Genomic DNA, 26,262 nt, shown 5'->3' with positions numbered 1-26,262 from the left:
TTTTAGGCTCGAAGGCGCTTAAACATCATGTTAAGGATTCAGAATGCTACTGCTTTATTATAAATTATAATTTGTATGTTTGTTAGTACAAAACTTTTCAAACTTCTAATGGTTTGTTAGTTTGGGGCAGAATATAGGACACATTTAAAGTAGTTAAGAATTAAGATGAAAAGAAAAATGGTTCTCAATTCCCAGATACAGGCTTCTTCAGAGAAAGCAAAAATGGACTTTTTAAAAAATGAGAAATGAATTATAAACTGCTTAAAAAAAAAAGGATATTATATATACTGTTAGTCATTAAAAAATGACCGTAGAGACTGAGTCACATTTTTCTGGTGACACAGCCCCCTCTTGTAAAAACATATACACATACCAATATGTTATGTGAACTGCAATCTTGTAGTGACTTCAAGGAAAAACTTGTTTTTATAAAAGAACTTGTATTTTCCCATGCTTCTTCATTTCTTGTGCAAGAACTTTTATGAGATTTGAATAAACTGTGTTTTATTTATTTTCCTTTGTTCTTCTCTTCTTACTGGAAGAGAACATTATCTGGAGATAATCATGTTCAAGGAGAATAAATCATGACTTAGGAGATGATTTAAGTCAATGAACAACAATTAAAGTGTCTTATGCGGCCACCACTTTGGATATGGCAACTTAATTTTACTGGGACAACACATTTTATTCTAAGGCATTATATGGACTCACAGCAAGGGATGTTATTTCAGTAGCCTCCAATTTCATCTTTGCAGATTTAGTCTCTCTCTCTAACCCAGCTGACTGAACTTGAAGTTGTGTAGTGGTGGAAACATAGTGTGAAAATCCTTGGCCTACTTCATCAGAGTCCCTGGAGTTTTTGTTTTTCTCTCTGCTTACTACCCTGTAACTCGCCAAATCATTATTCCTATTCACTGAACTATCAGCAAGCCTGCCTGGTGTTCCAGCCACCTGGAGCTGACAAATATTTTCCTACTATGAAGGACGCCATAGCAACCAGGCTTGCGGCATGGACACAAACCAGGCATAATGCTGCTACAATTTAAGGTGAGAAACAGACATACAGCACCCATATCAGTATCACCCCAAAGAGTGTCTTGAGAACTCCAAATTCTTTTATTTTTTGGGACTAAGCTTTTTAGACACAAGATGGCAAATTACCTTAGCCCTAAGAGAAGCAAGGAAGTGATTACGATGGCAAAAATCTTATGTTTCAAATCTGTCCATTTCTTACAGCCAGTGCCACCTTGGACACATTAATGAACCTCTCTGAACCTCAGTTTTTTCATCTGTAAAATGGAGATAGTAGTCTTGCCTCAAAGGATGGCTGTGAGGATGAAATGAGCTTGTATCTGTACTGTGGTTGGCAGATGAGAACCACATAATAACTAATAGCTTGTGTCACTAGGTTAAGGAGAGGGGCAATGACTATTTATAGGGCATGAGGGAAATGGTCTCCAAAATAGGACGTAGATGAATACATTAGAAATTTCCATTTGTGTCTATTTTAAATATTTAAGTATTTTTTGATATTTTAAGAAAATTTTATGCCAGGATTCAATATCAGGATTTGATACAAGGCATTAGGCTTTCCAGGTGGTGCAGTTGTAAAGAATCCGCCTGCCAAGTGGGAGATGCAGGATTGATCTCTGGGTTGAGAAGATCCCCTGCAGTAGGAAATGGCAATCCACTCCAGGATTCTTGCCTGGAAAACTCCATGGGCACAGGAGCCTGGCGGGTTTCAGTCCATGGGGTTGCAAAGAGCTGGACATGACTGAGCACACAGGGCACACACACCCCCTCACTCAAGCTGCAAGTCTGCTGGTGGATTCTGAGGGAGCGTGAGAATCATAGAGCAGAGAAGGGGGGCACTGGTCATCATATGTCCATGCATATTTTCAGTATTGCCAAGTGTCATGATGTATGGCAGCATACATGTACCTGATTGAGAAAATATGTGGAATACATTGCTTGGTGGTGGTCATTAAGTTGCTAAGTCGTGTCCGACTCTTGCAACCCCATGGACTATAGCCTGCCAGGCTCCTCTGTCCATGAGATTTTCCAGGCAAGAATATTGGAGTGGGTTGCCATTTCCTTCTCCAGGGGATCTTCCTGGCCCCGGAATCAAACCTGGGTCTCCTGCATTCCAGGCAGATTCTTTCCCAACTGAGCTACAAGGGAAGCCCAATACATTGCTTACTTTTAATCAAACTAAACTTCATAAAATGGAGAAGTCACTTAAAAAGATTCTTGCAGAGAAAGAATGGAGAGAAGATGATATTAATTACTAGCACAAGTAGTCAACAAGAAAGTGACAAAGCTGAAATTTCCCTCCCTCCAGTACTGGGACTATAGCAATCACATCTACAAGGTAAGAACAATGAAAATATGTTCAGACCTGACAAGAAGTCAACTGGAATAATTAAAATTCTCTAGAAGATTGTTTGAAATGAAGATGTATGTAATTGCTAATGATCTTTGGCCTTTATGACTTGAGATAATTAATAACAGTGAACATGTATTTTTTGTAAAAAATACATGGAGCTCCCTGGCAGTCCAGGGGTTAGAACTCTGCTATGGCCTTGAGTTCAATCCCTGATTGGGGAACTAAGATTCCACAAGCTGAGTGGTACAGCCAAAAACAAAAACAAACAAAAAAACACTCCCAAAGCAGAAATTACAGATAGCTATACAGAGAATACCGCTCAAAATCTTGTTATTAACAGGCGTGTACATTCAAGAGTGTGAAGCCACTATGCTTGGAAACATGGAGTAAAGATCCAGCATATTGGAGGGCCATCTTTGATCACATGCTTCTCAACCTTTTCTTCTCAACCTGGCCTACGCTGCATTTTTACCACACACTGGGGTGAATGACCAGGTTGCTAGAGCCAGATGGTGTCTTTGGCTACCCCAGGCCCTACTCAGCCAGCCCAAAGGCTGAGGGGATTAGTATCTTCAGCATCCCTAGACCCATTTAGAGCACACCCATATCCATGAGATGCACCTCAAAGCATGCTGATTGGAAACTCAGTTTTACAGACAGATTTAAGCAGGTCTTCCCAGGTGGCACAGCTGGTATAGAATCTGCCTGCCAAGGCAGGAGTCACAAGAGATGCAGGTTCGATCCCTGGGTCAAAAATATCACCTGGAGGAGGAAATGGCAACCCACTCCAGTGTTCTTGCATGGAGAATTTCATGGACAGAGGAGTCTGGAGGGTTAAAAGTCTATGGGGTTGCAAAGAATCAGACATGGCTGAGTGCACACACAACACACAATTGTTGAAAATTACAACTATTTGGTTCTAATTGAATCAACTCTATACAAGAGGGAAGAGTACATTTTTTGGTTTTGTTTTTGTTTTAATATGGACCTCTTAAGAATCAGCCCAGTAAAAGCTGTCTGTATTGTGAGTGGGCTTATTGTGAGAAGTTAAATATTACATTGTCTCATTCTCTCCAGTCTAATGGTGGTTTAGTAGCTAAGTCATGTCTGACTCTTGAGACCCCATGGACTGTAGCCTGCCAGGCTCCGCTGTATGGGATTTCCCAGGCAAGAATACTGGAGTGGGTTGCTTTTTCCTTCTCCAGGGGATCTTCCCAACCCAGAGATGGAAGCTGGGTCTTCTGCACTGCAGGCAGATTCTTTACCAACTGAGCTACCAGGGAAGCCCTCTCCAATCTAATAAGGGAACACATTCTGTATATTTAGAAATGTTCTGTCCTCTCTGTCAGTAGGCACACTCCTCTTCCGTATGTTCAGCATTCAGTACAGCGCTAGTCACACCGTAAGTGCTAATATGTGTTTGCTGAACAGATAAACAAGCCACAGGTAAGCTAAAAACACTGTTCATCTGTCCTTTATTCACATGCTGTAGAGTTCTTTTCCTATTCCTCTCAGCAGCTAGATCAAACTGTGCAGCTGATTACCAGTTCCCAGCCCTCATCCCATACTACTTACTGACTCATGGCTGATTTCACTTCTTCCTTTGATGAGGTCATCCAGACCACCCTACAAAACTGTCTTAACACCAAATACTTGGACCTGAGTCATTCGGTGTAAACCCACACTCCCCCTCTCCCAAGTCCTCTTTGACCTTTTCCTTATAACCAAACCCACCAGTCACGGAGGGATGCTTTTGTTGAAATAGCTCCCTTTTTTCTCCTCCTTCTTCTGTCCAGGGCTGGCTCATCTAGACAGTCATCTCTTGAGCACCCCAGACTCACCTGCACCAGAGCCTTAGCCTTTTCTCAATCCTCATTTGACATGCTCTTGCCTCAGAATCCACAGATGCTCTCTTCCACTCTCCTTCCTTGGCATCTTCATTTGAGTCCCTTCTTCAAAGAGACTTTCCCCAGCCACCTTTTCACAAAACTTAATCCCTCTTGCTCACATTCATACCATCTTGCCCTGTTGTACTCATTTTCCTTATCAATTGCCACTAAAATACACATTTATGTTGTTCCCTGTATGTCTTCTCCATTAGAACATAAGCTCCACAAGGGCAGGAAATATTGTTCTGCCATTTTGCTCACTGATGTATCTCCATAGCCTAAAATTGGGCCTGACGCACAACAGATCCCTAAATAATATTTGTTGATGGAATGGAGGGATATGGGCTATGGATGTACCTGTATATGGTATCATTGCTTCCTCTCCAATCTACCCTTTTACCAGAACATTCCTCCCAAATTACAAGTTAAAAATCACCTAGTAAAGAATCTGCCTGCAATGCAGGAGACCCCAGTTTGATCCTTGGGTCAGGAAGATCCCCTGGAGAAGAAAATGGCAACCCACCCCAGTGTTCTTGTCTGGAAAATTCCATGGATAGAGGAACCTGACGGGCTACAGTTCATGGGGTCACAAAGACTTAGACACGACTGAGCAACAAACACTTGCACTAAAAATCAGCCTCCTCATAAATTCTCAATAACCATGTGTGACTGAGGAAACAGTATCTAAAAGCCTTCAAAGCTCTAACCCCAACTGCCTTTTCAGGCCCGTTTTCTGATGTAGCTGTCTCCTCATACCCCCTGAAGTCTAGTCATGCTGACCACTCTGGGGGACCCTGTGTCTATTCTCGAACACATACATCACTTTAAAGTCTTCATGTTTTGGGACCTCCCTGAAGGTCCAGTGGCTAAGACTCAGCACTCCCAGTGCAGGGGCCCTGGGTTTGATCCCTGGTCAGAGAACTAGATCCCACATGCCACACAGTTCGTGTGCCGCAGCAAAGACCCAGCGCAGCCAGATAAACATAAATACTTAAAAAGTAAAGATAAATATTAAAAATAAAGTCTTCATGTCTTTTGACATATATTCTGTTATCTCTGAATGTCTGTTTTCTATCTTGCCCTAAATTAACATCTCTTGGTATTTCCAGGCTGTGCTCAAATGTCATATTGTCCATGGAGCTCTCCGATTCTTCCAGCTGATTTAAATGTGTGCTCCATAGTGTATCTCCTTATGCTTCTAATTAGTATAAAAGTCATTCTCCCTTGAACTGTGTCCATATTTGCCCCAAAGATGGGACTATAACATCCCTGAGCAGGCGTCACAGGTCTGTCTGCTTCTCCAAGCTCCTCACACTTAGTCAATGATCAATAGATGTTTGCTGAAATGCAATATGCAATGTTACTAGCTATGGATCTCGAGACAAGGGAAATGAAGTAAGACAGGCATTTAGATTCTTTACAGAAGTAATATACCAACACCAAATCAGTGAATATCGGGGTGACTGAAAAGAAAAATAAAATTATAGCTTAAACCAACATGGAGTTGGAGACTTTGGTAGTAAACTCTAAAGCTACACATATCTTATTTCTCTCTGAGGTAATGCCTGGCACGGAGAAGTCAGTTTGGAGTTCGACACTCCACTGCAAATAAACTGCTTTTATTTAAACTGAGCACCCACTATTGTTGTTTAACCATCTTGTGGTTTTATTCAAGTACTTGCAAGACTCAAAGAAGAGCAGACAGAACGCCTCCATGTTACATAAGGGTTCTTTTCATGGAATAATTTATGGTTAATTCAAGGGTATCTCGTGTGCGTGCTGGGTTTCTCCTCCCCAGACCTGCTCATAATGTGTATAGCAGCTCCCTGGTCAGGCCCGGTACAAACAGTCCAGTGTGCAGGATAATAAGCACATGTGGGAAGAACAGTGGTTCTCAGGAGATTGTTCTAAATCATTGTTCTCTTGCAGCAAGTACAGAACCAGTAATTCCAAGAAGCTTTTAGAGCATAATCTTCTCTGAGGCAGTAGAGTGAGCTTAAATTCTAGACCCACAAGCAACAATTCAGACACGGTCCAGCTGCCTTTTGCAGACTGCAGGTAGAGTAACGGGCCTCCCTCCTGTGCAGAGGCTGAAGGGGAAGGGCACTACCGCCTTGAACTCCCTCCCCTCTGGCTCGCTGGCTGCACTCACGCCCTTCCTTGGTATTTTGTCAGAGCTCCCTGGGCTGGGGATTTCAGCAGCTGGCTCTCTCATGCGCCTCTAGCTCAGACAACCAGCCTGGTCCGGCTCAGGCTACAAAACTGACCTCCTTCACCTGGTGTGTGAGAGCCGCCACCAAGGTGCAAACTACCATGGCAGCTTGTAGACTACCAGGCCAAACTACCCTGGGAAGGTGCTTCTCCTCACTCTCACAGCTTAACTAAGAAGGAGGCCACTTCAAGGAGCTTTCCCGATTATGAAGACTCAGATTTCCTCTAGGATGACCCCCCCAGGGCTCCACTTTCCCTGTTCCCTCCACCCCTGACCTGATGCTCTGACATTTACTCCTGGACTTGGTTGTGGCCCATGTGGGGATTTATTCGCCTGCTTATCAACTGGGTTTGTATTCATTTTTTGAAGTTGGCATTCCTTCACTGTTTACACAGGGAGTGCTCTGAAGCAGGGACTTGCGTTACTTGGTGGGCAGTATGCCCAACAAGACCATTTAGAAATGTCTTTAAAGAAGGCACACGCTTTTCTGCCCTTTTAAGACAAAGCGGCCAGGCCTGCTGGGGAAATGTCCTGCCCACCAGCAGTTCTTTGATCCAGCCTCTTTACCAAGAGCTTCAGGGAAGGGCATCATGAGTCGGGGTCCATTTCAAGGATTATCCCAAGAAGTGAAAAAATAAAACCCTTCCTCTTGAACAAAGAGGTGAGTGATGGACAGTAGATCTCAGCAGTGAGGCCCCCGATCAATTTATCACTGAATCTGTAAAACTTCTAAGTCAGTTCAGGGTTCAACTGACTATAGGGCCCTGATTTGAGAGGAGATTATTTCCTGTATTCCTGTGGTTTATCCTGATATAACTTGCAGAAACTATTATGATAAAATGGATTTACTTCTGCCAGTTATTCCATGTAAAAGGAGATTAAATGAGGGATTATAAAAGGCTTCCACAATTTACATAGTTTTCTTCATAGTCATTTAACACGTAGATTCAAATTTTCCCTTTTTAACTTCAGTTCAAGAAAAAAGTTAAACCAGTTAGAATTTCCATCTCTCTCAGTCACAGTTTACTTTTTAATAGAAATGGATAATACAGGCCTTTTAGGCCTCTCCTGATGCTAAGATTATTGTTTCTTTACAGAGTTTTAAAACTTTGGCCTCAGAGATTACCTTATTTTCAACAATTTCTAAATTAAAGAAAAAAGGGAGAGGAGTCAAATTATAAGCCTGGTAAGAAGTTGTAAACTTGATGGCTTCAAGTATATTCCTGGTTCTTTGCAAAGAGTCTAAAAAAGGCAGCATTGAAATCAATACAATTATATATCATTGATCAGTTAGCCTGTGGATTATTAAAAACTTTATTTTGATTATTAAGACAATGCTAATGTCAATTTATTTGCCATTTTTCACATTATTTATGAATAATATCATGCTGTCTTGGGAAAGCTTTAGCTACTGTGTATTTTTTTTTTTAAACCACTTCCTTAGGATAATTTCCTAGAAGGGGATTTACTGGGTAAGAGGGTCTTCATAAATACAGCCAAACTGCTTCTCAAAAAGATGACTATATTTTCTTTTTAAAATATATCTAGTCACAAATATGTCAAGGCTCTCTCCCAAGAGAGAGAACTGATGGATAGCTTTAATTTTTAGTTATGTGCTGTGTGCTCAGTCATGTCTGACTCTTTGCGACCCCGTGGACCACAGCCCACCAGGCTCCTTTGTCTATGGAATTTTCCAGGCAAGAATATTGGAGTGGGTTGCCATTTTCTGCTCCATTGGATCTTCCTGACCCAGGGATGGAACTCACATCTCTTGCATCTCCTGTATTGGCAGGCAGATTTTTACCACGATGCTCCCTGGAAAGCCCTGTTTTTCAGTTAGCTGAGTGCAATTAGTAAGATTCAGGTAGGACTAACTTGGTTAACAGTTTGTCTACTGGTGATGACAGACACAAGCCTAAAAGAGTCTATATGCTATCACACTGTAATGAGTACCCACAGATGGGTACTCAGACTCCATCCTGAAGAATGTGTGATGATAGTAGACCATGAACGAGATAATATCTTCAGGAAGATACCAAAAGATTGACTTGTTCATTCATTCCACAGACATTATTTGATCACCAGCACTTATAAGAAGAGTGCCCAGAAGGATGGTTTTGCATGGAGTGTGGTGGTATTGGCAGCTGAGATTGGCAGGTTTGAGTTCTGATGCTGTTTGCACTATCCTAACTTGCTCTCATGTTTATCACTTCAAGTAAAATGGCTTAAAATGAAAACACACTAAGGGTTCCTATCTTTTAATATTTTATATGTTGTTGTTTAGTTGCCAAGTGTATTCAACTCTTTGTGACCCCATGGGCTGTAGCCTGCCAGGCTCCTCTGCCCACAGAATTCTCTAGGCAAGAATACTGGAATGGGTAGCCATTCCCTTTTCCAGGGGATCTTCCTGACCCAGGGATCAAACCTGGGTCTCCTGCATTGCAGGCAGATTCTTTACCATCTGAGCCACTATTTATATGCATATATATGTGTGTGTGTGTGTGTGTATATATGTGAAAGTGAAAGTGAAGTTGCTCAGTTGTGTCCGACTCTTTGCGACCTCATGGACTGTAGCCCACCAGGCTCCTCTGTCCATGGGATTTTCCAGGCAAGAATACTGGAGTGGGTTGACATTTCCTTCTCCAGGAGATTTTCCCAACCCAGGGATTGAACCTGGGTCTCCCGCATTGTAGGCAGACACTTTACCATCTAAGCCACCAGGGTATATATATGTTAGAAAACATTAGATAACCTAGTTTGCACTATCATTTATTTTCTTGTATTAGGAATTTTAAAAATTATATATATTTAACCATACTAGACCAAAGCAGCATTGCACCAATCTTAACCCAACTTCTACAACTTCAACCTGTTTGGTAGAATGCCTGGTATTTCACAATGCCAGAAACTGTAATGAGAAAATCAAAGGATAATTCCACATAAAGAAAAAAGATCAGTACAAGTATCTTCAAGAGTAGCTGTTGCAAACAAAAGTACTACTGTGTAAAATTACAGAATCTTCTTTCCAGTGACCCAGAATTTTTCAGCTTTTCCAGTCTAAGGAAACAGAGGCTACTTCATAAATGACATATATCCTAAAAAGTAACAGAGCAAGACACATTATTATCATCTTGCTGACATTTGAAGTGTCTCTGGAAATCAGAGATGGCTAGAAATATTCACTATATTTTAAAGCAGTGAAACAGATTTCTTAAAAGGTTAGCTATCTTCCTTAAGGTCATCAAAGTAGGCAGCATAAGGGTAGTGGCTGAAATCCAAGACTTCTGACTGTTACCTTAGTCCTTGCAATAAATTCAAAATGTCTTCACCCAGTCTGACATGGGTATTGTTAGAAACTGGCAAATATTATTTCACAAGTTAGAAAAAGATCTGGATGCTACCCTGTCACAAGTCAGCATATGTCAGCACATGTGAACTTAGCTATCCAGAAAATACTGGCTGGCAAAGCTGACATCCTCACACACAGATACAAGTCTATGCATCCCGAAGAGTATGTTCCAGAATTTCAGAAAGACCATCTTGCACACATCTCTAAAATCTCACTGCCTAAGCTGCGATGAGCCTAAGGAGAACTGTGTCTACTGGTATTTTCTTTCTCTCACTCCTCAAATCTAATAGGAAATAGGTTAAACTTCTGAAAAGACAGTAAGACAAATGTTCAACTTTCAGTTTCTGACTCCCCGCAATGAAAAAAGACATCAATGTGGCATTTATTACGAAACGGGTGGAAAGGGCCCTGTAGAAACCATATGGTTGCTCGTAATGGCACAATCTCATTCAAAGGTGCCGGGACACTAATGAGATCAGGATGTCAGGAAAAGCAGAAATAGATCAATACTTCTCCCCCACTTGTGGTCGCCCCACCATCAGTCACTATGCTTGCCCTATGTAAATGAAATCAATCAGCTAGGATTTCTGTAAAATGCATGAAGCAGTTGTCTTCTGGACTCTCCCAGAAGATAAATGATTCCAGACGTTGGACTGCAGCCATGTTCCCACACATGCTACAAAGTTCTGACATCCATATTGGGCCATAACACTGAGTGGTTTTGCGAGTTTACAGCCAGTGCTTCCACTTCTGGTTTGGGCTAGACAGTTGGCTAACGCTGAGGCAAAATGAGCCCCTTTTGCCTGTGTGAATTGTAAGAGAACTGCCTTTTTCTAATACAGGGGCTCCTGTGATCCGACTCAAAACTTCTTGCTATTGCTCATATAAGCTTATGATTCCAAAGCGCTGCTTTAGACCTGTTCAGAACTAGATAAATCTCAGCGTAACAAAACATATGACATGTGACATCAAATGCAGACTACTTAGATATAACATACAGTAACAAACACAGCACAAGTCCAACTTTGTTCTAAAACTAACACCTTTGAAAATGTATTAAACACACACAGCAGGATTGTTTTACCTAGCAGCTTATAAAGAAGATTAAGAAGCAGCCTCCTTTAAAAACTACATCAACACAATAATGCTATTAGGAAAGGCACGTAGAAGTTTAGATCACAGTTATGGCTATTAATGCAACTGATCCCAGGGAAGTAAAGATCCAATAGACAGCATTTTCTGTCAGCCTCTTAAAACTGAGAGATGGTACTTTCTCACTAAATTACCTCTGAGGAAAGATTCCAGTAATTTAGCCCATAGTTCAAAAAAATAAGACAGTTCTGATATCAATATCTCTAGTCTATCTGAAATAAAAGCAATTCTCTGAGGTTAAATAGAGTAAATAAATATCTTCCTGTAACTTTCCAATGTCTTTAAAGTTAATAATCAAAACGAGACACTGATTTCCATTTTAAATCAAGTTCTTGTTAAAAGACTGTCCTTCTAGATATCAAGTATACTACAAAGAAAACTTTATGTATCAATAACAAAAACTCCCAGTACAGCTAGGAAGTAACTGCTCTCTTACCCACCGCCAGGACCTCTTCTATGAAATACAGGCTCACTTTGTTTAAAACGTCCTTAAGGCTGTGCTGTACCTTTGAAACAAAACCACTCTCTTCTTCATTTTCTGCCTTCTTGAAAATCGCTTCTCTGAAACTGACAGATGGTGCGTCTGTCACTGAGTGTTTCCTCTTCGTTATCTCTGCCAGCTAATATTTCCCCTGTGCTTAGCTGTTGTCTGTGAGACTGTGTTCCACATCATTCTAGCCTGATCAATGGTATGCCTGGTTTGAGGTTGGTTTTGGCCCCGCCTCCAGCTCTAAGAGGAAAAAAAAAACCCCGAAAACTCACAGCTGGATTTCCTATAAATCCTCTCCTTCCAATCTGGCTCTGTAGCTATGGCACATATTAGAGGAGAAAGCTGCCCGTCTGTCACAAACCAAGAGGGGCGATCCTTGCCTGAGGTCCCCTCGTGCCAGTGCTTGGCGTGTAGGTTATATAACAAACCCCACGGTTAGCTGACCTGAAACTTCACAGGGCAGGGGGAAGCATTCTCACCAGGCTTAGGTTTTTCCAAGCCTAGTGAGTCTCAAAAGAAGATGCCTGTGACTCACACACACACACACACACACACACACACACATGTATGCACATGACCGGATATTTTTTAACATGTTAAAATTATGAAAACTGATTCCAAGGAGAAAATGGAAAAAAAAATCCAAATAAAAGAGTATCAGATTGGTGTGCTTGCACTTTTCTACCCTAAAACAGAGGTCATCATTCACATTTAGATGACACTGCAGCCCCTGAGAGACAGGGTCTGCTGGTACTCATGCTACTGATGAACTTGGTGAGTCAAGAGAAGGGATGGGATGCATTTCAGGTTCAAGAGAGACAGAAGACTGCTCTACCAAGTAGTGTTGACCATGTAACACCAGTCTGCTCTGGAATCACTAGGGCATAGGGTGCACTTTCAGGTTTACATACTCTGCACAGTCAACAGTAATCAAACCTTATCGGGTAGAAAGGCTAAATGTCTATCGCAAATAGCCTCGTGAGTGCTGCTAAAATAAGGCTAAGGATTTGAAGATGGCCCAGGACCCAGAGTCAGAAGACCTGGATTCAAGTCACAGTTCTGTTTCTTGGACAGTGGCCCCAAACAAAAAAGGCACAGGGTAAAGATCCAGAGACCAGACGGGTGATTCCAAAATTAAAATAAGATGATAAAATATGCTGTTGTTACTATTTCAACTTTTGTATTGTTCTTTTCAACAATAGAGAGAATATTAAATACTATTAATATTGAATCTGGCAAAGGATGGTACCAAACGAAATACCACTGCCTGTGGTAAGGAAAGGTAAAGATAAAAAGATTCTGGGAATAACATTCAGGGTACCAAGTGCATGCTGAAGATAATAATAACTCAGATTTTGAATATCTGAGCTCTACAGTGAGGGCAGATGTGGTAAGTACAGGTCAGAATGGGGTTGAGTAGTAAGTCTGAAACCTTAGTTGTCCTTCTGCATTTTCACAAAAGAATCTGGGAACCATCACGTCTCATCTGTCTTTGAGTCCCTTAAGAGCAGGGACATACACAATTGGTGTTCACTGAATATGTAAATGAGTGAGAAACTGAACTAGATAAGAGCCACTTACTGTAAACGAGTAATTGCAGATGACAGTGAGAAACCCAGGCTTGCAGTTGGGAAACCAGGTTCTTCGAGGCTGAGACTCCACGTGTGTCCTTCCAGGACTGTCAAATGCGAGGTTTGTGTGGGGAAAGAAGCTTTCTGGGCCACTCAAAAGAGAGGATCTTTGCTTGTGGACCCCTGATCTGATCTAGCCTTCTACACTCACCCCTAACCATCTCCCCTTCCTCACTTCTTCCCAACAGAATGCCATCTGCTGACATGAGTATGAGTCAAGAACCAGGATGTTTACAAACATCGCTTTAATGAAAGTACATGGATTGTTAAGAGTAAATTCTTCCATTAATAGGGGGTGGAAGTCCTTGTTGGCTGTGGCTGGCAAGAAGCTTTCCAAATCCAGAGGAACTCTGCTCCGTGTGGGCTGTGTCAGGGGCAGCTGTGGACCCCTCCAGGGGCAAGGAAAGGCAGATGAGTTGAGTTCCTACTCCTACTCGGCCTGCCTTCCACTGCCAGAGTGTTTTTGACTTCTTGACCAAATGCACTGGAAAGTTAACCTACTTTCATAATGGCTTCAGGTGTATGATCTCTTTCCCACAAGCTGAAGGATTAGATCAATTTGGGGTAAGAGAATTTACCGAGTGTGAAGATTTAACCTAATGAATCCTTTTGCACTTCTATGATATGCAAGGAATTCTACGAGGCTTGCAGCAGATATATGCTTGCAGCAGCAGATTTACCACAGGCAACGCGAAGGATTACAATCCAAAAGAGGATATGAGAACAGCGGGGGAGGGAGAGTGCAGCTGGGGCTCAAGGGGGAGAGATCACATCGTTTGGGGAGTGGCGGGTGGGAGAAGCAGAAAACACGACTGGGGTGGTAGCATTCAAGTTTGGGGAGGATCTGCATGGGCAGAGATGAGGGAGGACACTTGAAAGAGGAGGAGTCTCCCGCAGTAAAGAATGAGCTCAAAGGCACAGAGAAAGGGACAAAGCAAGCTACGGAAACTGAACCATCTGGTTCTGCTGAAGCACAGGGAACATATGGGAGAATCACGGGGGTATGAGACTCCCAAGGCAAGGAGGAACCATGCTGTGGTGTGGTCTTGATAGCTGGGATGGGGCATGGTGAGTTTATACTAAGTTCAACCAGCAGTCATGAGCCTTTGGAGATCTTTGAGCATGAGTATAACATAATCTGAGCAGTGAAATCAAGAAACCCTATTTAGGACTGATTATAAAGGAGAGAGTGAGGCTTCTCCAGTGGTTCAGCAGTAAAGAATCTGCCTTCAATGTGGGAGATGCAGGTTCAGTCCCTGGGTTGGGAAGATCCACTGGAGGAGGGCATGGCAACCCAGTCCAGTATTCTTGCCCAGAGAATCTCATGGACAGAGGAGCCTGGTGGGCTACGGTCCATAGAGTCACAAAGAGTCGGACACGACTGAAGTGACAGAGCATGCACACACGCATAAAGGAGAGAATAGGCAGACTGAAACACTTAGGAGGCTACTGTAATAATTTAAGCAACAGGTCATAAAGACTCAATTTGAAGGATGAGGGTAAAAAAGGAAGGGTTCTATAGGCAGCTGCATAGCCAAGAGAGTCAAAGGAGATAAGTCAAAGAAAATACTACCTTGAGGGACTTCCCTGGAAGTCCAGTGGTTAAGACTCCATGCTCTCAGTGCAGGGGGCATGGGTTCGATCCCTGGCTGGAGAAATGAGGTCCCTGAGTGTCGAACAGTGAGGCCATAAAAAAATACTACCTTGAGAAATTTTTTTTCTGGAGATACTTGCAGGCATAGGTACAAAAGAAAAACCCCCAAGTTTTCATTTCAGTATTTGTAATCACCAAAGACTGCAAACTACCTAAATACCCACCAACAGGGACCTTACAAATATATTAAGGTACCTTTATAGAATGAAATTCTATATGCGGACATCTGAAATACACATGAGGCATCACCTGCAGTGCAGGAGACCCCGGTTCGATTCCTGCGTTGGGAAGTTCCCCTGGAGAAGGAATAGGCAACCCACTCCAGTATTCTTGGGCTTCCCTGGTGGCTCAGACGGTAAAGAATCCACCTGCACTGTGGGAGACCTGGGTTTGATCCCTGGATTGGGAAGATCCCCTGGAGGAGGGCATGGCAACCCACTCCAGTATTCTAGCTTGGAGAATCCCCATGGATGGAGGAGCCTGATGGGCTACAGTCAATGGGGTCACAAAAATTTGGGTGTGACCGAGCGGCTAAGCACACACACTGGGAAGATGAGGCAGATACTGGTGACAGGCACCAGGCTGCCAGTGGTCAGGAGCATGTGTAGAAGAGAAGTTGTAGGCAGGGAGTGAATTTATGGCAAAGAAAGAAAAATACTGAGGAGTCGAATGAGCACTGGGTGGGATTCAGGATTTGGATTTTGCTTTCAGATTGGCACCTGTCTTCCCTGGAACCAGGTCAACCTAGGCACTGTATGCCCTAGCCACATGTATGTGTGAGTTCTGCCCACAACCATCAACTGGAAGATGCCAGAAACCTGTCTAATCCAACTCTGCCTATGTTCATGGTCAAAAGACCAATAGCCATGTGTCCCAGGTAAATCAGTACTTGAAAAGGAACACTGTCCATGTTTGGGACAAAAAAATGCTTTTAAGGATCAAACCAGGTGGCACCGTAAAGGGCATGACATCTGAAGCTTCCCATTTTTATCAAAATTCTAGGCATAAGAAGTCATCCACGTATCACAAGTAATTTTCATGCCCAAGTGTAAGTACAGTGCAAGTTCAGGTAGGAAGAACAGCAATAATAATTAGGCCTGATCTGCTGGCCCTCAGTTTTGTAATTCTTAAGCTGGGGACTAATACTTCAATCATCAATTCCTTTCAACAATAGGACATCTTTAGTGATCACATAGGAAAAGTAAAGTCTAGCCTCACAGGGGGGGTGTGGAACTTCAACAGCAAACCCTGGGGGTCTATGGCTGCTGCGTGTTGTTAGAAGGGCATTGGTCCAAAAGGTAATGGATATGACTCCTTGGGGATGTTGTTTTCTTCGGCGCACAGTGCCAGGCCAGACAATTAAACATTTCTCATCAGCTCTGTAGAGAGGAAAACACACTGAGGAAATGGGGATGTGACAGAGGAACACAGCACATCAATGGAAGAGCCCTTCCAACTTAACGTGTAGACAATTTGCCTTGTGTGCAGAATCTGTGCAAAGCAAATTAAGAGTAGGATTTCGCAGCTGGTGAGGGCAATATGGCTTCATGAATTAGAGTATGTTCTGTCTTTCATGCAGCGAAAAAAATTACTTCATGTCCCAAATGCTTGGGTTTTAATCTTGAAATTGCCAGGTACAAGCAGCATGAGGATGGACAAGTGACTTGAGATTTCACCTTGTTAAATGGATAAAAGTAACACAACTCTTACGGGTGCTGTGAAGATTAAGTAGGTTAATACATGTAAAATGCTGGTATAAGAGCATGGAGCATGTTATAAGCTTTCAATAGGTGTTATCTATCACTCCAGAGGGAGAAAGTAAAAATATAGGTGATTATGGCTACACTTAAAAGGCTGATTCTGATTGATTGCAATTCAAGTAACAGAACCCTCTGTAAGAAGAGCTAATTGCAGTACTCATCCATAATGTACTTTAAAACACTTGAGCATATATGGTTGGTACTATAATACATGTGTGTTGTTTAGGTTAAGTTATAACCCAGGTGCTGTCAGCATCAAATAAAGCATTCAGAGTCTGAGACAATCTAGCTGGCCTTCTGACAAGGGAGCCTGAACTTCAGAATTGGCTGTTACAAATCCTCCTTTGTAACCATCTCCACATCAACAATCTCCAAGTAGCATTCTGAGAGTCAAAAATGGGTTTCAATTGGTGAAAACTGTTATACTGACTAGCATGCTTGGTGGAATTAAAGTGTTCAAGAAATATATGTTGGTTCAAAGTATTTCAGTGTAAAAACCCAGTAAGACCTTGATCTGAACCTCTGTTAATAATGCCCCAGTCTAAAGCCCTAAATAAGCCTAGACCTGTAATCAGTATGATTTGGTTGTAAGATTTTGGAAAGAGTAGTAGTTGATCCTTTTTTAATTCAAAACTTGCTTCTTTGGCTGCCCTTGTTTACCAAAAAGGACCTAAGAGTTGTGCATGATCAATTTGACAATCTTAGTTCATGTCCACAACCATGACTTCTGGAAGATTCTGCTTGCCTGATGCAGGCTCTAAGGGTGAGACAATCTGTTTTTGGAATCTGGGTGTTTGCCTCAAGCTTCTGTTGAGTCTTTTATGTAAGGCTGTGGTTGAAGCATCTAAAATGAAAGTGAAGAAGAGCTGGAACTTCTTGAAACTTGTACATATGTTACATGAATCGATTTATGTTGGGAGGGGTGTGTTTGCTTGTTAATAAAAGTCAATATATTTGACAGAATTTGGTCTTACATTGGATTATCAATATGACTCAGTTGTGATTTTGGGGGAAAGTAGTTGACCCTGTTTTGCCTCAAAAGTTCTTCTTTGGTTACTATTATCTGGCAAAAAAAAATCTAAGAGTTGTGCAGGACCAATCTGATAATTTTTCTTCACTAATAAAGATGGTACAGAGCTTGGAACTCATAAGGCATTTAAGAATACCAGCAAAAGTTCAGAGTTTTCTTGACTAAAGAGCCCAGGACAAAGATGCTTCTTTTGGTCATATTTGCTTTAGATATTGAATTCTAAGTAATCCACCAACTTCTTGGCAAAAAGAAACTAGGAAAAAACACATCAGAAATGTATTACCCATTATTTGCTTTATGCTATGAATATAATTATAAATATGAAATCTTATAGTATAGGTTCTCATCCTGTAGTATATAGGTTCATTCACTATTAATAAATTTTTATTATCTTCACAAAGTAAAATCAAACACTATAATAATTTTAACAACTGATAAATATAACCTACAGATATTTTTCTTTAAAACTTTTAATTACATCAAATAATGCTCATTGTAAAATTTTAAACAAAAGTCCCCTTTTTATCCACAACTCCTAATTCTATTTCCCTTCCTAAAGCTAATCACTACGAACAGCTTAGTGTCTATTTTCTGAACTTTATATATATATATATGTAATATATACATATAATTTTTATGTATATATAATATATACATGGGCTTCCCAGGTGGTGCTGTGGTAAAAGAATCCACCTGCCAATGCAGGAGATGCAAGAGATGAGGGTTTGATCACTGGGTTGGGAAGACCCCCTGGAGAAGGAAAATGGCAACCCACTCCAATATTCTTGCCTGGGAAATCTCAGGGACAGAGGAACCTGGAGGGCTACAGACCATGCGGTCACAAAGAGACGGCCATGACTGAGTACACACACACACACAACATGTATATACACATATTTTATATGTGTAAAATACACACACATTGCTACATCTATGTACATACATCCATGCTGCACACCCATTAGATAATCATCTTTACATAAATAGAATCATATTATATGCATTATCCAAAGACTTATATTGTTCACTTAGCAGTCTTAGAGATGTTCAAAGAACAAATGTAAAAGCTACTAGCTTTACCCAATGGAATCCCAGTGATTTTTCAGTCAAAATCTGGTACCAGGGAAGCAAGACCAAAGAAGTCGCACTGCTCCAGAATGGAGTCAGAAACACACCTGTACTTTTCTAGATGGGTCATTTGTCAGGTCCGTCCCTCCTGTTCCTCCCCAATAACTTTAAACCCTGGACAGTATGGAAGAACAGATGGATGATTGAGTGACAACACAAAACTCATATAAATAAAAAATTAATTGAGTGGATGAATGGATAAAGAAATTGTGGTACATATATACAATGGAATATTACTCAGCCATAAAAAAGAACATTTGAGTCAGTCCTAATGAGGTAGATAAACCTAGAGACTATTATACAGAATGAAGTAAGTCAGAAAGAGAAAAGCAAATACCATATATTAACACATGTATATGGAATCTAGAAAGATGGTACTGATCAGCCTATTTGCAGGGCAGCAGTGGAGATGCGGACATAGAGAACAGACTTGTGGACTCAGTGGGCAAGGGTGGGATGAATTGAGAGATTAGCATGGAAACATATCAATTACCATATGTAAAATGGATAACCAGTGGAAATTTTTTCTATGACTCGGGGAATTCAAACCAGGGCTCTGTGAGAACCTAGAGGTATGGGACGGAGTGGGACAGAGGTTCAAGAGGAAGGGGACATATGTATGCCTATGGCTGATTCATGTTGATATACAGCAGAAACCAGCACAATATTGTAAAGAAATTATCCTCCAATTAAAAAAAATACAATAATTAAAAAAAATTAATTGAGTGGGGTTTGGTTCCTGCACTTGCTGTAGGTGACAGACTATCCCTCTAGCATGCCCACAGGTGTCTGGAGTCTGTCTGCCTTTTTTCTACCCCCATTTTAAGCAGAAAATAAATACCACCTTCTATGGTTGAGTTTCTTTTATTTATGGCAATGAAAATGTTGAGCTTCCAGATTTGGATACTGAGTTGCTTGGGTGCATGTGCCTTCGGAACACAAGCAAGCAGCGACGTGTACTAGCTTGCAGGGGTCCTGCAGTCAGGCACAGGCAGGAGCAGGTGTGCACAAAGAGGGCTCTGTGACTACCCACAGTCTCTGGGGTCATGGAACCCATTTTCAAGTTGCAACTTGTGGTTTTCAGGTTCTCAGGATACTGTGTGTGCCTCCAACACAATTTCAGTAGCAAACATTTCAGGTAATGTTGAAAACCAAACAAGCTCAAGTTTATATTGTGCTCTAAAAACAAACTCTCCCCAAATCCCTTTTCTAGCATTTAACATCCCTAAAGCTCTGTTTGGAGAAAGAAATGGCAACCCACTTCAGTACTCTTGCCTGGAGAATTCCATGGACAGAGGAGCCTGGAGGGCTACAGTCCATGAGGTCGCCAAGTGTTGGACACTACTGAGCGACTAACACACAAATAGGTTTAAAAAAACACAAAACTATCACATAATTCCTACTACATTTAATCCCTTTTCTTTTTCTGGTGAAAGGTTACTTTTCATTACAAAATTACAAATTTTCTCTTTGTTGTTAGTACATATTGTTTAACATGGAAAGTTCTGCGAAGCCTGTTATGTTTTCAGGTAGAGGCAACCTACTATAATCAAGGTAACTGGCTTGTGCACTTGGATTACTGACTGATCTTTTTCTTAACTTTCTTTATCTGAAAAGATTACATAAGAAAAGTCTGACTGCACATCGGCAGCAGGAGGGCTCTGAATGAACTGAAGGAGCAATGACAGCTGTACATGGAATTCAAATGGTAAGAACTTAATTCCACATCAGGTACAGTTTAAAAATGTCAGCACTGCCTTATCTATGTGATGCTCCACTGTACGTGTAGGATTTCTACTTCAATACTTGTAAAATTCCAAAAGTTATAAACTTCTGGTTTACATTACATAGAGAAAAAAAAAAAAGAGTAATAGAGGCAAAGCTTGTCATAAAAAGTTAGCCGTACATTGAGAAGTCCTACTGAAAATGGAGAAAATAAAATCATGCAAGAATAACTGTGTTCACAACTGTGGGCACAGAAGAATATAAGCCATGAAAAAAAAAAAAAAAATAGAATATTCATCTTGGCAGTATCTCTCCTACAACTCTGAGGCTCTGGAGAGCTGGCTTGTGGTTTCTGTTGCCAAGGAATGGAACCTACTTTGGCACTCGTGTGGTAGGAAGGTATGTGGAGTTCTGGCATCCAGCAGCTGAGACCAGAGAAAGTCAACAGGTGGGCAGAAAATATAAACTACCTGCTGGGGTGACGCCAACTTCACAAATAGTACACGGGACGATTCTGCAAGAATGGACTTGCCTCTTGGAAACTGGCACCAGCGTGCTTCAGGATTGTCTACCCTAATTCCATGCCTGTCTTTTCCTTTCACCCCTACTGTTAAGTAACCCTTAACCTTATTATACTGGTTTATGTTTTCAACTGGTGTTATCTTTAATTCTAGGTGGAGAAATCCACAATTCCTGGGTGTAACACAGAGGCCCGCTTTAAGTATGATGCTAATGGCGACAACCAGGGAGCCCAGTTTGGAGGAATAAAGCCCCCGGTCACATGACGGTCAGGCTAATCACTTTCTAAACTGGATTTCTTCCACTGCTTTGAAGGGTATGTCACCAGTCATCGCCTTGCTCAATTTGTATGCAGCCCAGAGTTCTGACTTTTATTCAGGGTTACCATCAAAAATTGGATTACGGAATTTTTAATGCATGTGCATTATAATGCAATAAAATTGCAAAAAACATAAAATAAAAAAAAGTCTCAGATTGCTCTTTTAAAGTTAGCTTTGAAATTTCAGAACAAAAGCAGACCTAAGTAGATTCTCAAACTATTACGAGCAGCATCTTTTTACAACCTTGCAAACCAAAAGCACATCCCTCACTTTTTTGCTAACATCTGATTGCTTTCTAGCAAGTGCTCTACATGATTCGATTCAAACTGACTTCAGAACCAAACTTGGAGGCCTACTTATCTAAGAGGCTCAGGCGTACTCGGATCCTGAACTGGTTCTTCATTTTGCTGTGATGCGTGGGTGGCCATGAGCATTCCTGGCAGCTATAAGGCATTTGCTAATGTATTTGGCTTTTAAAGTTGTTAATCATATTTATCAACACAGGCAAGCAGTACTGGCCACAAAAGATTAGCTACTCTACTATAACGGTCCCAATAGTCCCAATCCGGAACATCAGCACCAAGTGATAACTACCTCAGCCAGCTACAACCATCAGTGACTTCAGAACTTATTAAAAACCTTAGCTGCTAATAAATCCCAGATTTTCTTTTCTATCACCGTAAACACACACACACACACACACACACACACACACACACACACACACCCTCTCCTCGCTAAGACCATCTGCAGTGCTGTACATTGTTTGTATTTTTAAAACAGCCACTATGCACTTTAAAATACCACACATATTTTGAGTTTAAAAGTGACCTTTACTGTTAAGGGCTTTAGGTGCTACTGAACTCATATGAAAAAATGTGTATAATAATCAGGAAAGAGACTGCTTTCCAGGGAAAGTAAGCCTTGTTTAAATCCTTTGGAAACATTAGACGCTAACTGCAGTTTTTCTCCTAAGGCACACAAAACATTGTTCTATTTAGAGAACAAGAAAATGCTTCACCCAACTCAGAAGTGAGTGCATCAAAGAATTCATAAATAAAATTAGTATTGGGGGGGGGGAATGAATACCTAGAGCTGAGCCTTTTAGTCTGGGACTGGTGAAACCCTGTTTTCACTAAAGACTCTTCCATAAAAGACTGCGTGCTCATCAGCAGACATATTTGAGCTAAAGTGCCCAAGTCTGGGCCATAGTGTTAATTCTTCCTGGCTCATCTTTATCCCACAAGGCTAATATTAGCATAACTTCTATAAAGCAAAACCAGTAAAGGTTCATTTTCTATTTCAATTCTCAGAGAACTTTCTACACAGTGACCTTGAGGTAACCTGTGACCCATCCACTTTGTAATATATCATGATTTAAAAAAAAATATATATATATACCAAATCTAGTGATGCTCTATTCTGTTGACCATGGAAAAGCCGGAGTTTGGAACCATGATGCTTGAACATGATAACAGTCCTCATATTTGATGTCAGTTTCATCACCTGGGCTTCTCAGGTGGCTCAGATGGTAAAGAATCTGCCTGCAACGTGGGAGACCTGGGTTTGATCCCTGGGTTTGGAAGATCCCCTGGAGGAGGGCATGGCAACCCACTCCTGTATTCCTGCCTGGAGAATCCCCATGGACAGAGGAGCCTGATGGGCTACAGTCCATGAGGTCACAAAGAATCAGACATGACTGAGCGACTTAAGTCGTTGTTATTGTGTTATCACTTGGAGATGTGGCTACTTCATGGGTTAGATATGACTGAACAACTGTGGGAAACAGAGATATCTCACTTTCTAGGTGTCTTCAAAGGAATGCAGAATACCATTTCCCTAAAGTGTCTAAATGCAGGCCATTCCAAAAACAGAGATGGACCAGATAGCTTCTTGGGATGAAGAACATGATCAGTAATATTTGACTAGATGCTATCCAGGTGGCCCAGTGGTAAAGAATCCACTTGCTAATGCAGGAGATGTCAGAGATGTGGATTTGATCCCTAGGTCAGGAAAATCCCCTGGAGAAGGAAATGGCGACCTGCTCTAGTATTCCTGCTTGAGAAATTCCACGGACAGAGGAGCCTGGAGGGCTACAGCTCATAGGGTTGCAAAGAGTTGGAAATTACAGCTGCTGAGCAGCCATCCATCACAGCCCACAAGACAAGAGATTTGAAAAGATGCCCCCAACTCCCTGCCCAGCTCACTGCTTTTGGTGACATGTGCAAACAATAGTGAGAAAGCATCTGCAGAGGTGAGGACCACCTGGAGACCTTCCCACTCTTAGAAACTGAGCCTTCTACCTTCTATCTCTATCTTCTATCTCTATCTATCTCTACCTTCTATCATTTCAGTTCAGTTCAGTCGCTCAGTCATGTCCAACTCTTTGTGACCCCATGGACTGCAGCACGCCAGGCTTTCCTGTCCACCACCAGCTCCCAGAGCTTGATCAAACTCAAGTCCATGAAGTCGGTGATGCCACTATCTATCTCTATCTATCTATTACTCTGTCACTATCTACCTCTCTGGTGCCTTCAAAAACTCTCTCCACCCAGCCTGCTCCTGCCAAACGTGTCACTTGTCAGGCTGGGCAATGGGAAGAGCAAGAATCACCTGTTTTCTGGACAAGAAGCCAGGTGGCTGCTCAGAGGATACAGGGACTTTTGCAAGGGATGTAGGGCCTATAGAGTCATCCAAGGAGAGCAAAACCTGTCCCTCAGGGCTTCTCCATTCACTGCTGTGCTGGGTGATGGTGCCTCATCAGGCAGCTCTTTCAAAACAGGAAGATTCAAGGGAAAATCTGAGAGAGATAGAGAATAAGCAAGCAAGAGAGGGCAGTGCAGCCCCAGCTGGGAAGAATGCTGCTGAGTCCTAAATAAGAAACACTTTGTTAAAAATATTTTCACAAACTTATAAGCTTTTGCACACACACAAAAAAACAAAACAAAACACACACAACCTATAAATCAAAACAAAAAGACAACCTACGGACTGGGAGAAAATATTTGCAAAAGATGTGACCAACCAGAGTTTAACTTTCAAAATATACGAACAGCTCACATAACTCAATAAAAAAAAAAAAAAACCCACACACACACACACAAAAAACAAATAACCCAATCAAAAATGTCCAGAAGACCTAAATAGACATTTCTCGAAAGAAGACATACAGATAGCCAACAGGCACATGAAAAGATGCTTAACACTGCTAATTATTAGAGAAATGCAAATCAAAACTGTAATTAGGTATCACCTCACACCAGTCAGAATGAACATCATCAAAAAGTCTACAAATAACAAGTGTTGGAAGAACTTCCCTGGTGGACCACTGGTTAAGAATCCGCCTTGCAATGCAGGGGACGCGGGTTTAATCCCTGCTTGGGGAACTAAGATCCCACATGCTGCAGAGCAACTAAGCCCGGAGTGCCACAAATACTGAAGTCTCCGTGCTCTGGAGTCCCCTCGCTGCAACTACTGAGCCCAGAAGTCACAATTAGAGAGTCAGCGTGCTGCAATGAAAGATCCTGTGTGACACAACAAAGATCCTGCGTGTCAAATAAGCTAATATTTTTTGAAAATGCTGGAGGCCATGTGGAGAAGAGGGATCCCTCTATCCTGTAGATAGGAATGCAAATTAGTGCAGCCACTATGGAAAACAGTAAGGAGGCACCTCAAAAAACTAAAAATAGAGCTACCATATGATCCAGCAATCCCACTCCTGGGTATATATTTGGAGAAAACTCTAATTCAAAAAGAAGATACATGAACCCTAATGTTCATAGCAGCACTATTTACATTAGCCAAGACATGGAAGCAATCTAAGAGTCCATCAACAGATGAATGGATAGAGAAGATGTGGTATGTGTGTGTGTGTGTATAAAGTGATGGAATATTACTCAGCCATTAGAAAGAATGAAATATTTCCATTTGCAGCAACATGGATGGACCTAGAAGTTATCAAATAAGTCAAAGACAAATATTATATGATTTCACATATATGTGGAATCTAAAAAATAATATAAATGTATTCATTTACAAAACAGAAACAACTCATAGACATAGAAAACAATCTCATGTTTGCCAAAGGGGAAGAGGAGGAGAGATAAATTAGGAGTTTGGGATTAATAGATACACATTACTATATATAAAACAGACAACACGGATTTACTATACAGAACAAGCAACTATATTCCATATCTTGTCATAATCTATAATGGAAAAGTAACTTTAAAACTATATATATGTCTATGTGTTTAACTGAAACACTTTATATATACCTGAAACTAACACAATATTGTAAATGAACTATCCTTCAGTAAAAAAATTTTCACAGGTTAACATTAATTTTTTTTAATGCAGGTTTACTTAAAAATTACCAGCCCAGAAATTATGCTGGTAATTGCCCAGAAAAGATAAGATAATTTCCTTTCCATCAGGAAGCTCTCAGAGTAGCAAGGGAGGAACTGATTATTTCTAAAAAGAAAGACAAAGGATGTCAACATTTATTGAGGATCCAAATTGCTATTTCCTTCTCCAGAGGATCTTCTTGACCCAAGGATCAAACCTGAGTCTCTTGCATCTCCTGCAGTGGCAGGCAAATTCTTTACCTTTAGCCCCTACTGAGTGTCTACTTAATGGCAAAGCTTGGACAGCATTATTCACAGTAGTCAAAAGGTGGAATCAAGCCAAGTACTCATCAGTGGATCAGTGGATAAACACAGTGTGGTATATTCATACAGTTAAATATTGTTCGGCTTTAAGATGGAAGGATATCCTGACGTGTGTTACAACAGAGGCTTGAAGACATTATGCTAAGTGAAATAAGCCAGTCACAAAATGACAAATACTGCATGATTCAGCTCATTTGAGGTACCTAGAGTCGTCAAATTCATAGAGACAGAATGGTGGTTGCCAGGTGCTGGGGGGAGGGAGAGATGGGGAGTTGTTATTTATTGCATGCAGAGTTTCAGGTCTGCAAGATGAAAAGAGGTCAGGAGATGAATGATGGTTGCGTAAC

The 26,262-nt window shown here is 41.3% G+C and overlaps 1 protein-coding gene across 7 annotated transcripts in view; it reads right to left on the bottom strand.

Moving 5' to 3' along the window:
• The window catches only part of STARD13 (StAR related lipid transfer domain containing 13), a 224,781-nt gene that overhangs the window by 87,418 nt on the left and 111,101 nt on the right, over positions 1-26,262 (bottom strand). Inside the window, exon 1 of one of the 7 annotated variants that reach the window (XM_061133706.1) lies at positions 11,495-11,954. The exons of the other annotated variants lie outside the window; for them this stretch is intronic. The gene's annotated coding sequence lies outside the window, so the exon portion shown is untranslated. Of the gene's footprint in view, positions 1-11,494; positions 11,955-26,262 lie in introns of those variants that run through there. 7 annotated transcript variants of the gene reach the window in all.

The sequence above is a fragment of the Dama dama genome, chromosome 30 (assembly GCF_033118175.1).
Source record: "Dama dama isolate Ldn47 chromosome 30, ASM3311817v1, whole genome shotgun sequence".
Lineage (NCBI taxonomy): Eukaryota > Metazoa > Chordata > Mammalia > Artiodactyla > Cervidae > Dama > Dama dama.
This window is presented reverse-complemented; position numbering and strand designations above follow the sequence as displayed.